This window comes from Ranitomeya variabilis, chromosome 8 (genome assembly GCF_051348905.1).
Source record: "Ranitomeya variabilis isolate aRanVar5 chromosome 8, aRanVar5.hap1, whole genome shotgun sequence".
NCBI lineage: Eukaryota > Metazoa > Chordata > Amphibia > Anura > Dendrobatidae > Ranitomeya > Ranitomeya variabilis.
This window is the reverse complement of record NC_135239.1, coordinates 214,079,592-214,095,944: the sequence shown is the minus strand read 5'-3', so window position 1 is coordinate 214,095,944 and position 16,353 is coordinate 214,079,592.

The window sequence follows — 16,353 nt, the reverse complement described above, 5'->3', positions numbered from 1 at the left end:
CAGTGACGTCACCTCTGATCTCTAGTGATGGATAGGAGACATTCTCAGTGATGTCACCGCTGATCTCTGGTGATGGATAGGAGACATTCTCAGTGATGTCACCTCTGATCTCTAGTGATGGATAGGAGACATTCTCAGTGATGTCACCGCTGATCTCTGGTGATGGATAGGAGGCATTCTCAGTGATGTCACCTCTGATCTCTGGTGATGGATAGGAGACATTCTCAGTGATGTCACCTCTGATCTCTGGTGATGGATAGGAGACATTCTCAGTGATGTCACCGCTGATCTCTGGTGATGGATAGGAGACATTCTCAGTGATGTCACCGCTGATCTCTGGTGATGGATAGGAGACATTCTCAGTGATGTCACCGCTGATCTCTGGTGATGGATAGGAGGCATTCTCAGTGATGTCACCTCTGATCTCTAGTGATGGATAGGAGGCATTCTCAGTGATGTCACCGCTGATCTCTGGTGATGGATAGGAGACATTCTCAGTGATGTCACCGCTGATCTCTGGTGATGGATAGGAGGCATTCTCAGTGATGTCACCTCTGATCTCTAGTGATGGATAGGAGACATTCTCAGTGATGTCACCGCTGATCTCTGGTGATGGATAGGAGACATTCTCAGTGATGTCACCGCTGACCTCTGGTGATGGATAGGAGGCATTCTCAGTGATGTCACCGCTGATCTCTGGTGATGGATAGGAGACATTCTCAGTGATGTCACCGCTGATCTCTGGTGATGGATAGGAGACATTCTCAGTGATGTCACCGCTGATCTCTGGTGATGGATAGGAGACATTCTCAGTGATGTCACCGCTGATCTCTAGTGATGGATAGGAGGCATTCTCAGTGATGTCACCTCTGATCGCTGGTGATGGATAGGAGGCATTCTCAGTGATGTCACCGCTGATCTCTGGTGATGGATAGGAGGTATTCTCAGTGATGATACCGCTGATATCTAGTGATGGATAGGAGGCATTCTCAGTGATGTCACCGCTGATCTCTAGTGATGGATAGGAGACATTCTCAGTGATGTCACGTCTGATCTCTGGTGATGGATAGGAGGCATTCTCAGTGATGTCACCGCTGATCTCTGGTGATGGATAGGAGACATTCTCAGTGATGTCACCGCTGATCTCTGGTGATGGATAGGAGGCATTCTCAGTGATGTCACCGCTGATCTCTGGTGATGGATAGGAGGCATTCTCAGGGATGTCACGTCTGATCTCTGGTGATGGATAGGAGACATTCTCAGTGATGTCACCGCTGATCTCTGGTGATGGATAGGAGACATTCTCAGTGATGTCACCGCTGATCTCTGGTGATAGATAGGAGGCATTCTCAGTGATGTCACCTCTGATCTCTGGTGATGGATAGGAGACATTCTCAGTGATGTCACCGCTGATCTCTAGTTATGGATAGGAGGCATTCTTAGTGATGTCACCTCTGATCTCTGGTGATGGATAGGAGACATTCTCAGTGATATCACCGCTGATCTCTGGTGATGGATAGGAGGCATTCTCAGTGATGTCACCGCTGATCTCTGGTGATGGATAGGAGGCATTCTCAGTGATGTCACCGCTGATCTCTGGTGATGGATAGGAGGCATTCTCAGTGATGTCACCTCTGATCTCTAGTGATGGATAGGAGACATTCTCAGTGATGTCACCGCTGATCTCTGGTGATGGATAGGAGACATTCTCAGTGATGTCACCGCTGATCTCTGGTGATAGATAGGAGGCATTCTCAGTGATGTCACCTCTGATCTCTGGTGATGGATAGGAGACATTCTCAGTGATGTCACCGCTGATCTCTGGTGATGGATAGGAGACATTCTCAGTGATGTCACCTCTGATCTCTGGTGATGGATAGGAGGCATTCTCAGTGATGTCACCGCTGATCTCTGGTGATGGATAGGAGACATTCTCAGTGATGTCACCTCTGATCTCTGGTGATGGATAGGAGGCATTCTCAGTGATGTCACCGCTGATCTCTGGTGATGGATAGGAGACATTCTCAGTGATGTCACCGCTGATCTCTGGTGATGGATAGGAGACATTCTCAGTGATGTCACCGCTGATCTCTGGTGATGGATAGGAGGCATTCTCAGTGATGTCACCGCTGATCTCTGGTGATGGATAGGAGACATTCTCAGTGATGTCACCGCTGATCTCTAGTGATGGATAGGAGGCATTCTCAGTGATGTCACCTCTGATCTCTAGTGATGGATAGGAGACATTCTCAGTGATGTCACCGCTGATCTCTGGTGATGGATAGGAGGCATTCTCAGTGATGTCACCTCTGATCTCTGGTGATGGATAGGAGACATTCTCAGTGATGTCACCGCTGATCTCTAGTGATGGATAGGAGGCATTCTCAGTGATGTCACCGCTGATCTCTGGTGATGGATAGGAGGCATTCTCAGTGATGTCACCGCTGATCTCTGGTGATGGATAGGAGGCATTCTCAGTGATGTCACCGCTGATCTCTGGTGATGGATAGGAGGCATTCTCAGTGATGTCACCGCTGATCTCTGGTGATGGATAGGAGGCATTCTCAGTCATGTCACCTCTGATCTCTAGTGATGGATAGGAGACATTCTCAGTGATGTCACCGCTGATCTCTAGTGATGGATAGGAGGCATTCTCAGTGATGTCACCTCTGATCTCTGGTGATGGATAGGAGGCATTCTCAGTGATGTCACCGCTGATCTCTGGTGATGGATAGGAGGCATTCTCAGTGATGTCACCGCTGATCTCTGGTGATGGATAGGAGGCATTCTCAGTGATGTCACCGCTGATCTCTAGTGATGGATAGGAGGCATTCCCAGTGATGTCACCTCTGATCTCTGGTGATGGATAGGAGGCATTCTCAGTGATGTCACCGCTGATCTCTGGTGATGGATAGGAGGCATTCTCAGTGATGTCACCGCTGATCTCTGGTGATGGATAGGAGGCATTCTCAGTGATGTCACCGCTGATCTCTAGTGATGGATAGGAGGCATTCCCAGTGATGTCACCGCTGATCTCTGGTGATGGATAGGAGGCATTCTCAGTGATGTCACCTCTGATCTCTAGTGATGGATAGGAGACATTCTCAGTGATGTCACCGCTGATCTCTGGTGATGGATAGGAGGCATTCTCAGTGATGTCACCTCTGATCTCTAGTGATGGATAGGAGACATTCTCAGTGATGTCACCGCTGATCTCTGGTGATGGATAGGAGGCATTCTCAGTCATGTCACCTCTGATCTCTAGTGATGGATAGGAGACATTCTCAGTGATGTCACCGCTGATCTCTAGTGATGGATAGGAGGCATTCTCAGTGATGTCACCTCTGATCTCTGGTGATGGATAGGAGGCATTCTCAGTGATGTCACCGCTGATCTCTGGTGATGGATAGGAGGCATTCTCAGTGATGTCACCGCTGATCTCTGGTGATGGATAGGAGGCATTCTCAGTGATGTCACCGCTGATCTCTAGTGATGGATAGGAGGCATTCCCAGTGATGTCACCGCTGATCTCTGGTGATGGATAGGAGGCATTCTCAGTGATGTCACCTCTGATCTCTAGTGATGGATAGGAGACATTCTCAGTGATGTCACCGCTGATCTCTGGTGATGGATAGGAGGCATTCTCAGTGATGTCACCGCTGATCTCTGGTGATGGATAGGAGACATTCTCAGTGATGTCACCTCTGATCTCTGGTGATGGATAGGAGACATTCTCAGTGATGTCACCGCTGATCTCTAGTGATGGATAGGAGGCATTCTCAGTGATGTCACCTCTGATCTCTGGTGATGGATAGGAGGCATTCTCAGTGATGTCACCGCTGATCTCTGGTGATGGATAGGAGGCATTCTCAGTGAGGTCACCGCTGATCTCTGGTGATGGATAGGAGACATTCTCAGTGATGTCACCTCTGATCTCTGGTGATGGATAGGAGGCATTCTCAGTGATGTCACCGCTGATCTCTGGTGATGGATAGGAGGCATTCTCAGTGATGTCACCTCTGATCTCTGGTGATGGATAGGAGGCATTCTCAGTGATGTCACCGCTGATCTCTAGTGATGGATAGGAGGCATTCTCAGTGATGTCACCGCTGATCTCTGGTGATGGATAGGAGGCATTCTCAGTGATGTCACCGCTGATCTCTGGTGATGGATAGGAGGCATTCTCAGTGATGTCACCGCTCATCTCTGGTGATGGATAGGAGGCATTCTCAGTGATGTCACCGCTGATCTCTGGTGATGGATAGGAGGCATTCTTAGTGATGTCACCGCTGATCTCTAGTGATGGATAGGAGGCATTCTCAGTGATGTCACCGCTGATCTCTGGTGATGGATAGGAGGCATTCTCAGTGATGTCACCTCTGATCTCTAGTGATGGATAGGAGACATTCTCAGTGATGTCACCGCTGATCTCTAGTGATGGATAGGAGGCATTCTCAGTGATGTCACCTCTGATCTCTGGTGATGGATAGGAGGCATTCTCAGTGATGTCACCGCTGATCTCTGGTGATGGATAGGAGGCATTCTCAGTGATGTCACCTCTGATCTCTGGTGATGGATAGGAGGCATTCTCAGTGATGTCACCTCTGATCTCTGGTGATGGATAGGAGACATTCTCAGTGATGTCACCGCTGATCTCTGGTGATGGATAGGAGACATTCTCAGTGATGTCACCTCTGATCTCTGGTGATGGATAGGAGGCATTCTCAGTGATGTCACCTCTGATCTCTGGTGATGGATAGGAGGCATTCTCAGTGATGTCACCGCTGATCTCTGGTGATGGATAGGAGGCATTCTCAGTGATGTCACCGCTGATCTCTGGTGATGGATAGGAGGCATTCTCAGTGATGTCACCGCTGATCTCTGGTGATGGATAGGAGGCATTCTCAGTGATGTCACCTCTGATCTCTAGTGATGGATAGGAGACATTCTCAGTGATGTCACCGCTGATCTCTAGTGATGGATAGGAGGCATTCTCAGTGATGTCACCTCTGATCTCTGGTGATGGATAGGAGGCATTCTCAGTGATGTCACCTCTGATCTCTGGTGATGGATAGGAGGCATTCTCAGTGATGTCACCGCTGATCTCTGGTGATGGATAGGAGGCATTCTCAGTGATGTCACCGCTGATCTCTGGTGATGGATAGGAGGCATTCTCAGTGATGTCACCGCTGATCTCTGGTGATGGATAGGAGGCATTCTCAGTGATGTCACCGCTGATCTCTGGTGATGGATAGGAGGCATTCTCAGTGATGTCACCTCTGATCTCTAGTGATGGATAGGAGACATTCTCAGTGATGTCACCGCTGATCTCTAGTGATGGATAGGAGACATTCTCAGTGATGTCACCTCTGATCTCTGGTGATGGATAGGAGGCATTCTCAGTGATGTCACCTCTGATCTCTGGTGATGGATAGGAGGCATTCTCAGTGATGTCACCGCTGATCTCTGGTGATGGATAGGAGGCATTCTCAGTGATGTCACCGCTGATCTCTGGTGATGGATAGGAGGCATTCTCAGTGATGTCACCGCTGATCTCTAGTGATGGATAGGAGGCATTCTCAGTGATGTCACCGCTGATCTCTGGTGATGGATAGGAGGCATTCTCAGTGATGTCACCTCTGATCTCTAGTGATGGATAGGAGACATTCTCAGTGATGTCACCGCTGATCTCTAGTGATGGATAGGAGGCATTCTCAGTGATGTCACCTCTGATCTCTGGTGATGGATAGGAGGCATTCTCAGTGATGTCACCGCTGATCTCTGGTGATGGATAGGAGGCATTCTCAGTGAGGTCACCGCTGATCTCTGGTGATGGATAGGAGACATTCTCAGTGATGTCACCTCTGATCTCTGGTGATGGATAGGAGGCATTCTCAGTGATGTCACCGCTGATCTCTGGTGATGGATAGGAGGCATTCTCAGTGATGTCACCTCTGATCTCTGGTGATGGATAGGAGGCATTCTCAGTGATGTCACCGCTGATCTCTAGTGATGGATAGGAGGCATTCTCAGTGATGTCACCGCTGATCTCTGGTGATGGATAGGAGGCATTCTCAGTGATGTCACCGCTGATCTCTGGTGATGGATAGGAGGCATTCTCAGTGATGTCACCGCTCATCTCTGGTGATGGATAGGAGGCATTCTCAGTGATGTCACCGCTGATCTCTGGTGATGGATAGGAGGCATTCTCAGTGATGTCACCGCTGATCTCTAGTGATGGATAGGAGGCATTCTCAGTGATGTCACCGCTGATCTCTGGTGATGGATAGGAGGCATTCTCAGTGATGTCACCTCTGATCTCTAGTGATGGATAGGAGCCATTCTCAGTGATGTCACCTCTGATCTCTGGTGATGGATAGGAGGCATTCTCAGTGATGTCACCTCTGATCTCTGGTGATGGATAGGAGGCATTCTCAGTGATGTCACCTCTGATCTCTGGTGATGGATAGGAGGCATTCTCAGTGATGTCACCTCTGATCTCTGGTGATGGATAGGAGGCATTCTCAGTGATGTCACCTCTGATCTCTGGTGATGGATAGGAGGCATTCTCAGTGATGTCACCTCTGATCTCTGGTGATGGATAGGAGGCATTCTCAGTGATGTCACCTCTGATCTCTGGTGTTGGATAGGAGGCATTCTCAGTGATGTCACCTCTGATCTCTGGTGATGGATAGGAGACATTCTCAGTGATGTCACCGCTGATCTCTAGTGATGGATAGGAGGCATTCTCAGTGATGTCACCTCTGATCTCTGGTGATGGATAGGAGACATTCTCAGTGATGTCACCGCTGATCTCTAGTGATGGATAGGAGGCATTCTCAGTGATGTCACCTCTGATCTCTGGTGATGGATAGGAGGCATTCTCAGTGATGTCACCGCTGATCTCTGGTGATGGATAGGAGGCATTCTCAGTGATGTCACCGCTGATCTCTAGTGATGGATAGGAGGCATTCTCAGTGATGTCACCTCTGATCTCTGGTGATGGATAGGAGGCATTCTCAGTGATGTCACCTCTGATCTCTGGTGATGGATAGGAGACATTCTCAGTGATGTCACCGCTGATCTCTGGTGATGGATAGGAGGGATTCTCAGTGATGTCACCTCTGATCTCTGGTGATGGATAGGAGGCATTCTCAGTGATGTCACCTCTGATCTCTGGTGATGGATAGGAGGCATTCTCAGTGATGTCACCTCTGATCTCTGGTGATGGATAGGAGGCATTCTCAGTGATGTCACCTCTGATCTCTGGTGATGGATAGGAGGCATTCTCAGTGATGTCACCGCTGATCTCTGGTGATGGATAGGAGGCATTCTCAGTGATGTCACCACTGATCTCTAGTGATGGATAGGAGACATTCTCAGTGATGTCACCTCTGATCTCTGGTGATGGATAGGAGACATTCTCAGTGATGTCACCGCTGATCTCTAGTGATGGATAGGAGGCATTCTCAGTGATGTCACCGCTGATCTCTGGTGATGGATAGGAGGCATTCTCAGTGATGTCACCTCTGATCTCTGGTGATGGATAGGAGGCATTCTCAGTGATGTCACCTCTGATCTCTGGTGATGGATAGGAGGCATTCTCAGTGATGTCACCGCTGATCTCTGGTGATGGATAGGAGGCATTCTCAGTGATGCCTCGGCCTCGCTCGTTTTTCTTTCATGTATCCTGTCTGTGGATACATTGCGCCAACTAACCCTCTTCCGGCCGCTCGCTATCGTGTTCTGCTCACGTGTTCGCTGCGTTCATCCATTTCCAGCATTTTTTTTCGGTATATGAATGATTTTCATGGTTTTGGCTTTGCCCCCCGGGGGCTTCCATCTGTCCCACCTGCTTCGGTGTTTGATCAGTCAGTAACGTGTCATCTCCGTGCTCCAGCGGCAGAGCGGCGTGTCAGGATAAATCCTGCGGCTCCGTCCTCCCTCCGTATACAACGTGTATGAATATATTCATAGAGATTGTACGGCGTCTTGTATCTACTCCTCCAAAAGCGGAGGGACAAACAATGCGACACAAATGTCATCACTCGGATGCAAGGACACTTTCCTGACACCTGAATTACATCACCACATGACACGTACAAGGTCTGCAGGTCTATGATTGCTTTAGTTTTTAATTTTACAAGATCTCTTCTTGCTGTCAGTGAATTGAAGCAGATATTACTTAATGATGTGCAGACCTGCCCAGACCACCAAGCAATGCATAATAAAGAAATAAAAACTTGTTACAATTCTATCTGATCTAAAGCTAAACATCCTGGAATACAGAATCAGCCCTTCACCATTTGTCACAATCTCTGCTTGGTTTCAGTGACTGAGAAGATCATTTACCCCACTGGATAGAAACCCATCCTGGTCTATGTTCGTTTCTGGGTGTTCTAGATAATCCTCTGTGAGACTCCTGACTGATACATTTATTAGCATAAATACATTGTAGCAAATTATCAGGACTTGATGAAAACATGTGCAGTTATCCTAATGTCTAGACTGGATGCAATTGTAACAAACACTCAGCTGTGAGATGTACTGAATCAGGACTGGAGTTCACTCTCTGGATGTAATGATCCTATTCTTGTGTTCTGTCCAATGGTGTAAATTCCGTCCGAGATGATGGACTCGAGTGAATTTGGCGCAGCTTACTCCAGTACATTCTGGATAAAGACTGGAGGCAGAAGGTCAGCAATGAGGAATCAGGGCCGATGTTTTGGAATCGTTCATTGTGGTATGATTAAGCTTTATATGCAGGAAAGTAGAGAATCTCTTTAGAATTAGAGCGAACCAAGGACATAGGTGTCATCTCATCCGGCTATTCCTCCCGTCACTACATCCTCTGTCACAAACACAAAGGGTGAGAAGCTGCAGCTGCATCCCCCTCCTCTCCCTTCTTCTTCCTGCATCTCCAGGTCTGTGTTGCTACAGGTGAATTATTGGGGAACGGGCAGGTTGTGCACATGTTCAGGGCGGCTGCAGGCAGGTAGAAGGGAACTTCAGTAAGCGGCAACTATAGGCAGGGAGAGGGCAGCAAAAAGACAGGGAGAAAGCAACTATAGGCAGGGAGAGGGCAGCAAAAAGACAGGGAGAAAGCAAATACAGGCAGGGAGAGGGCAGCAAAAAGACGGAGAAAGCAACTATAGGCAGGGAGAGGGCAGCAAAAAGACAGGGAGAAAGCAACTATAGGCAGGGAGAGGGCAGCAAAAAGACAGGGAGAAAGCAACTATAGGCAGGGAGAGGGCAGCAAAAAGACGGAGAAAGCAACTATAGGCAGGGAGAGGGCAGCAAAAAGACGGAGAAAGGAACTATAGGCAGGGAGAGGGCAGCAAAAAGACAGGGAGAAAGCAACTACAGGCAGGGAGAGGACAGCAAAAAGACGGAGAAAGCAACTATAGGCAGGGAGAGGGCAGCAAAAAGACAGGGAGAAAGCAACTACAGGCAGGGAGAGGGCAGCAAAAAGACAGGGAGAAAGCAACTACAGGCAGGGAGAGGACAGCAAAAAGACAGGGAGAAAGCAACTATAGGCAGGGAGAGGGCAGCAAAAAGACAGGGAGAATACAACTATAGGCAGGGAGAGGGCAGCAAAAAGACAGGGAGAAAGCAACTACAGGCAGGGAGAGGGCAGCTGAAGGGAAGGGCAGCTGTAGACAGGTAGAGAGCAGATGTAGACAGAATGAGGGCAGCAAAAGTCAGGGAGAGGGCAACTACAGGCAGGGAAAGGGTAACTGCAGGCAGGAAGGGGCAACTACAGGCAGGGAAAGCAATTACAGGCAGGGAAAGGGTAACTGCAGGCTGGAAGGGGCAACTACAGGCAGGGAAAGCAACTACAGGCAGGGAAAGGGTGACTGCAGGCGGGAAGGGGCAACTACAGGCAGGGAAAGCAATTACAGGCAGGGAAAGGGTAACTGCAGGCAGGAAGAGGCAGCTACAGGCAGGGAAAGCAACTACAGGCAGGGAAAGGGTGACTGCAGGTGGGAAGGGGCAGCTGCAGGAAGGGAGAGGGCAGCTGTAGACAGGTAGGGAGCAGATGTAGACAGGGTGAGGGAAGCAAAAGTCAGGGAGAGGGCAACTACAGGCGGGAATGGGGCAGTTACAAGCAGCGAGAGGACAGTTGCAGGTTGCAAGTGGTAAGGGGGATTTTACTGCCCCTTATAATGAGTGTCAGTATGTATATATATATACAGTGGGTACAGAAAGTATTCAGTTTTTCACTCTTTGTTTCATTGCAGCCATTTGGTAAATTCTATAAAGTTCATTATTTTTCTCATTAATGTACACTCTGCACCCCATCTTGACTGAAAAAAAACAGAAATGTAGAAATTTTTGCAAAATTATTAAAAAAGAAAAACTGAATGATATCTATATCCACGTTCCTCCGATTTCTCTTCTGCACATTGATCTTTCTTTGAGGGTTAAATCCGTGTCTTGACCCCGCAGACTCCGGGCTTCTCTCCTGGATGTCTTCTTGTTGTCGGGTTTTGTGCTCTCAGGACGGAGATTCTCCTGGATTTGGTTCACGTCTTTGGGGAATTAATGAGTTTCTGCAGCATTTTTTCAGCTTGTTGGGATTTTGGGGATTTTGGTAAAGCTGCACTCAGGTCGACTGTTCCTAAAATCTAATCCCCGGCCGTGATTTATGATGTATCGTGAACCTCATGTACTATTTGTCCTTCCATAAACCGAATCACCGCAGTATAAGTGACTAAACAGGTACTAATGCCGCCGCGGAAAATAATATTCTACTTCAATTTCCTGAGAGAGTAAGATGTAGGTCAGCGGCATCTTAATACTTTATGTACAACCAGTAATAGAAGTATAAGCCGGATGTGTTAACTATTGCTGTGCCGGAAAAGAAGCCGGGGTCTCCACCCGTGATACCCTGTGTACAGCGGAAGGGGCAGGGGGTTCAGCAGCACAGAGTGTTTTAGTAGAAGAGTGAACTGAAGTTTGGGAGAGGAGGAGACTGGGGTGGTGGAGGAGACTGGGGTGGTGGAGGTTTGGAGAGGAGGACACCGGGGTGCTGGAGGACGTTGGGACTGGAGGAGGCTGGGGTGGTGGACGTTGGGAGTGGAGGCAGCTGGGGTGGTGGACGTTGGGAGTGGAGGCAGCTGGGGTGGTGAATGTTGGGAGTGGAGGCGGCTGGGGTGGTGAATGTTGGGAGTGGAGGAGGCTGGGGTGGTGAATGTTGGGAGTGGAGGAGGCTGGGGTGGTGAATGTTGGGAGTGGAGGAGGCTGGGGTGGTAGATGTTGGGAGTGGAGGAGGCTGGGGTGGTAGATGTTGGGAGTGGAGGATACTGGGGCGGTGAATGTTGGCAGTGGAGGAGGCTGGGGTGGTGAATGTTGGGAGTGGAGGATACTGGGGTGGTGAATGTTGGGAGTGGAGGATACTGGGGCGGTGAATGTTGGCAGTGGAGGAGGCTGGGGTGGTGAATGTTGGGAGTGGAGGATACTGGGGTGGTGAATGTTGGGAGTGGAGGAGGCTGGGGTGGTAGATGTTGGGAGTGGAGGATACTGGGGCGGTGAATGTTGGGAGTGGAGGAGGCTGGGGTGGTGAATGTTGGGAGTGGAGGAGGCTGGGGTGGTGAATGTTGGGAGTGGAGGAGGCTGGGGTGGTGGTGTAGGTTGGAGGGGCAGTTGAGGGCTGCAGTGGTGCCGGCAGTGCCATTCTCACACACTTATTCTCCTTCCATATATTTGGGAAGATGTTTCTTTCAGATTTGGTTGGAATCTCCGAATTTCAGCTTCTTTGTTGTGACTTTTTTACATTCTGATGATAAACTCTTCAATATGGAGGGAATTCAGGAACTGGTTCCAATTCTCCAGACGCTTTTATCACAGGATGGAGACCGGCCAGAAACAGACGTGTAATGGACATACAGCAATCACCACAATGGAGAGAGGCCGAGGCTGAGCTGAGACTGCATCTAAGGGCTCATTTCCACTTGCGAGAAAAACGGACGAGTGAAAAAATCAGATTGCACTTGGACCAATGTTTTTCAATAGGTGACATCTCATTTGCGTTTTTTTTCTCAGCCGAAATCGGACTGAGAAAAAAATCGCAGCATGCTGCGTATTGCTGCGATTCTTGGACGAGACTCGCCAATGCAAGTGAATGGGTGCGAGAAAAAAACGCACGGAATACGGACGCAATACACAATTAAAAATCGCATTGAACTCGCATGACAATCGCATAGTTTTCATCCGTTTTTTCGGTCCAGATTACGGACTGTTTTTTTTTCTCTCAAGTGGAAATGAGCCCTTATCCCGACATCTGTGATACTGTCTGCTGAGCTGTGTATCTAATCCTCTCCTGTGTGATACTGCCTGCTGAGCCTTGTATCTAATCCTCTCCTGTGTGATACTGTCTGCTGAGCCGTGTATCTAATCCTATCCTGTGTGATACTGTCTGCTGAGCCGTGTATCTAATCCTATCCTGTGTGATACTGTCTGCTGAGCCATGTATCTAATCCTATCCTGTGTGATACTGACTGCTGAGCCGTGTATCTAATCCTCTCCTGTGTGATACTGTCTGCTGAGCCATGTATCTAATCCTATCCTGTGTGATACTGTCTGCTGAGCTGTGTATCTAATCCTATCCTGTGTGATACTGTCTGCTGAGCCGTGTATCTAATCCTCTCCTGTGTGATACTGTCTGCTGAGCTCTGTATCTAATCCTTTCCAGTGTGATACTGTCTGCTGGGCTTTGTATCTAATCCTATCCTGTGTGATACTGTCTGCTGGGCGGTGTATCTAATCCTATCCTGTGTGATACTGACTGCTGGGCCGTGTATCTAATCCTATCCTGTGTGATACTGTCTGCTGAGCTGTGTATCTAATCCTATCCTGTGTGATACTGTCTGCTGAGCCGTGTATCTAATCCTCTCCTGTGTGATACTGTCTGCTGAGCCGTGTATCTAATCCTATCCTGTGTGATACTGACTGCTGAGCCCTGTATCTAATCTTCTCCTGTGTGATACTGTCTGCTGAGCCGTGTATCTAATCCTATCCTGTGTGATACTGTCTGTTGAGCTGTGTATCTAATCCCCACATCTGTGATACTGTCTGCTGAGCCGTGTATCTAATCCTCTCCTGTGTGATATTGTCTGTTGAGCTGTGTACCTAATCCCCACATCTGTGATACTGTCTGCTGAGCCATGTATCTAATCCTGTCCTGTGTGATACTGTCTGCTGAGCCATGTATCTAATCCTCTCCTGTGTGATACTGTCTGTTGAGCTGTGCATCTAATCCCCACAGTTGTGATACTGTCTGCTGAGCCATGTATCTAATTCTATCCTGTGTGATACTGTCTGTTGAGCTGTGTATCTAATCCCCACATCTGTGATACTGTCTGCTGAGCCGTGTATCTAATCCTATCCTGTGTGATACTGTCTGCTGAGCCATGTATCTAATCCTCTCCTGTGTGATACTGTCTGCTGAGCCGTGTATCTAATCCTCTCCTGTGTGATACTGTCTGTTGACCTGTGTATCTAATCCTGTCCTGTGTGATACTGTCTGCTGAGCCGTGTATCTAATCCTGTCCTGTGTGATACTGTCTGCTGAGCCGTGTATCTAATCCTCTCCTGTGTGATACTGACTGCTGAGCTGTGTATCTAATCCTGTCCTGTGTGATACTGTCTGCTGAGCCATGTATCTAATGCTCTCCTGTGTGATACTGTCTGTTGAGCTGTGTATCTAATCCCCACCGTTGTGATACTGTTTGCTGAGCCATGTATCTAATCCTATCCTGTGTGATACTGTCTGTTGAGCTGTGTATCTAATCCCCACATCTGATACTGTCTGCTGAGCCGTGTATCTAAGCCTCTCCTGTGTGATACTGTCTGCTGAGCTGTGTATCTAATCCTCTCCTGTGCGATACTGTCTGCTGAGATGTGTATCTAATCCTCTAATGATACTGTCTGCTGAGCCTTGTATCTAATCCTATCCTGTGTGATACTGTCTGCTGAGTCGTGTATCTAATCCTCTCCTGTGTGATACTGTCTGCTGAGCTGTGTATCTAATCCTCTCCTGTGTGATACTGTCTGCTGAGCCGTGTATCTAATCCTCTCCTGTGTGATACTGTCTGTTGAGCTGTGTATCTAATCCCCACATCTGTGATACTGACTGCTGAGCCGTGTATCTAATCCTCTCCTGTGTGATACTGTCTGCTGAGCCGTGTATCTAATGCTCTCCTGTGTGATACTGTCTGCTGAGCCGTGTATCTAAGCCTCTCCTGTGTGATACTGTCTGCTGAGCTGTGTATCTAATCCTCTCCTGTGCGATACTGTCTGCTGAGATGTGTATCTAATCCTCTAATGATACTGTCTGCTGAGCCTTGTATCTAATCCTATCCTGTGTGATACTGTCTGCTGAGTCGTGTATCTAATCCTCTCCTGTGTGATACTGTCTGCTGAGCTGTGTATCTAATCCTCTCCTGTGTGATACTGTCTGCTGAGCCGTGTATCTAATCCTCTCCTGTGTGATACTGTCTGTTGAGCTGTGTATCTAATCCCCACATCTGTGATACTGACTGCTGAGCCGTGTATCTAATCCTCTCCTGTGTGATACTGTCTGCTGAGCCGTGTATCTAATGCTCTCCTGTGTGATACTGTCTGCTGAGCCGTGTATCTAATCCTCTCCTGTGTGATACTGTCTGTTGAGCTGTGTACCTAATCCCCACATCTGTGATACTGTCTTCTGAGCCGTGTATCTAATCCTCTCCTGTGTGATACTGTCTGCTGAGCCGTGTATCTAATCCTATCCTGTGTGATACTGTCTGCTCAGCCGTGTATCTAATCCCCACATCTGTGATACTGTCTGCTGAACCTTGTATCTAATCCTGTCCTGTGCAATACTGTCTGCTGAGCCGTGTATCTAATCCTCTCCTGTGCGATACTGACTGCTGAGGTGTGTATCTAATCCTCTCCTGTGTGATACTGTCTGCTGAGCCGTGTATCTAATCCTCTCCTGTGTGATACTGTCTGCTGAGCTGTGTATCTAATCCTCTCCTGTGTGATACTGTCTGCTGAGCCGTGTATCTAATCCTCTCCTGTGTGATACTGTCTGTTGAGCTGTGTATCTAATCCCCACATCTGTGATACTGACTGCTGAGCCGTGTATCTAATCCTCTCCTGTGTGATACTGTCTGCTGAGCCGTGTATCTAATGCTCTCCTGTGTGATACTGTCTGCTGAGCCGTGTATCTAATCCTCTCCTGTGTGATACTGTCTGTTGAGCTGTGTACCTAATCCCCACATCTGTGATACTGTCTTCTGAGCCGTGTATCTAATCCTCTCCTGTGTGATACTGTCTGCTGAGCCGTGTATCTAATCCTATCCTGTGTGATACTGTCTGCTCAGCCGTGTATCTAATCCCCACATCTGTGATACTGTCTGCTGAACCTTGTATCTAATCCTGTCCTGTGCAATACTGTCTGCTGAGCCGTGTATCTAATCCTCTCCTGTGCGATACTGACTGCTGAGCTGTGTATCTAATCCTCTCCTGTGTGATACTGTCTGCTGAGCCGTGTATCTAATCCTCTCCTGTGTGATACTGACTGCTGAGCCGTGTATCTAATCCTCTAATGTGTGATACTGTCTGCTGAGCCGTGTATCTAATCCTATCCTGTGTGATACTGTCTGCTGAGCCATGTATCTAATCCTCTCTTGTGCGATACTGACTGCTGAGCTGTGTATCTAATCTTATCCTGTGTGATACTGTCTGCTGAGACGTGTATCTAATCCTCTCCTGTGTGATACTGTCTGCTGAGCCGTGTATCTAATCCTCTCCTGTGTGATACTGACTGCTGAGCCGTGTACCTAATCCTATCCTGTGTGATACTGACTGCTGAGCCGTGTATCTAATCCCCACATCTGTGATACTGTCTGCTGAGCCGTGTATCTAATCCTATCCTGTGTGGTACTGTCTGCTGAGCCGTGTATCTAATCCCCACATCTGTGATACTGTCTGCTGAGCCGTGTATATAATCCTCTCCTGTGTGATACTGACTGCTGAGCTGTGTATCTAATCCTATCCTGTGTGATACTGTTTGCTGAGCCTTGTATCTAATCCTATCCTGTGTGATACTGTCTGCTCAGCCGTGTATCTAATCCCCACATCTGTGATACTGTCTGCTGAGCCGTGTATCTAATCCTATCCTGTTTGATACTGTCTGCTGAGCTGTGTATCTAATCCTCTCCTGTGTGATACTGTCTGCTGAGCCGTGTATCTAATCCTCTCCTGTGTGATACTGACTGCTGAGCCGTGTATCTAATCCTCTCACCTTTGACACTGACCACAGAGCAGCAAATCCACCATAACGTGAAGTTACAGTATCACTGATAA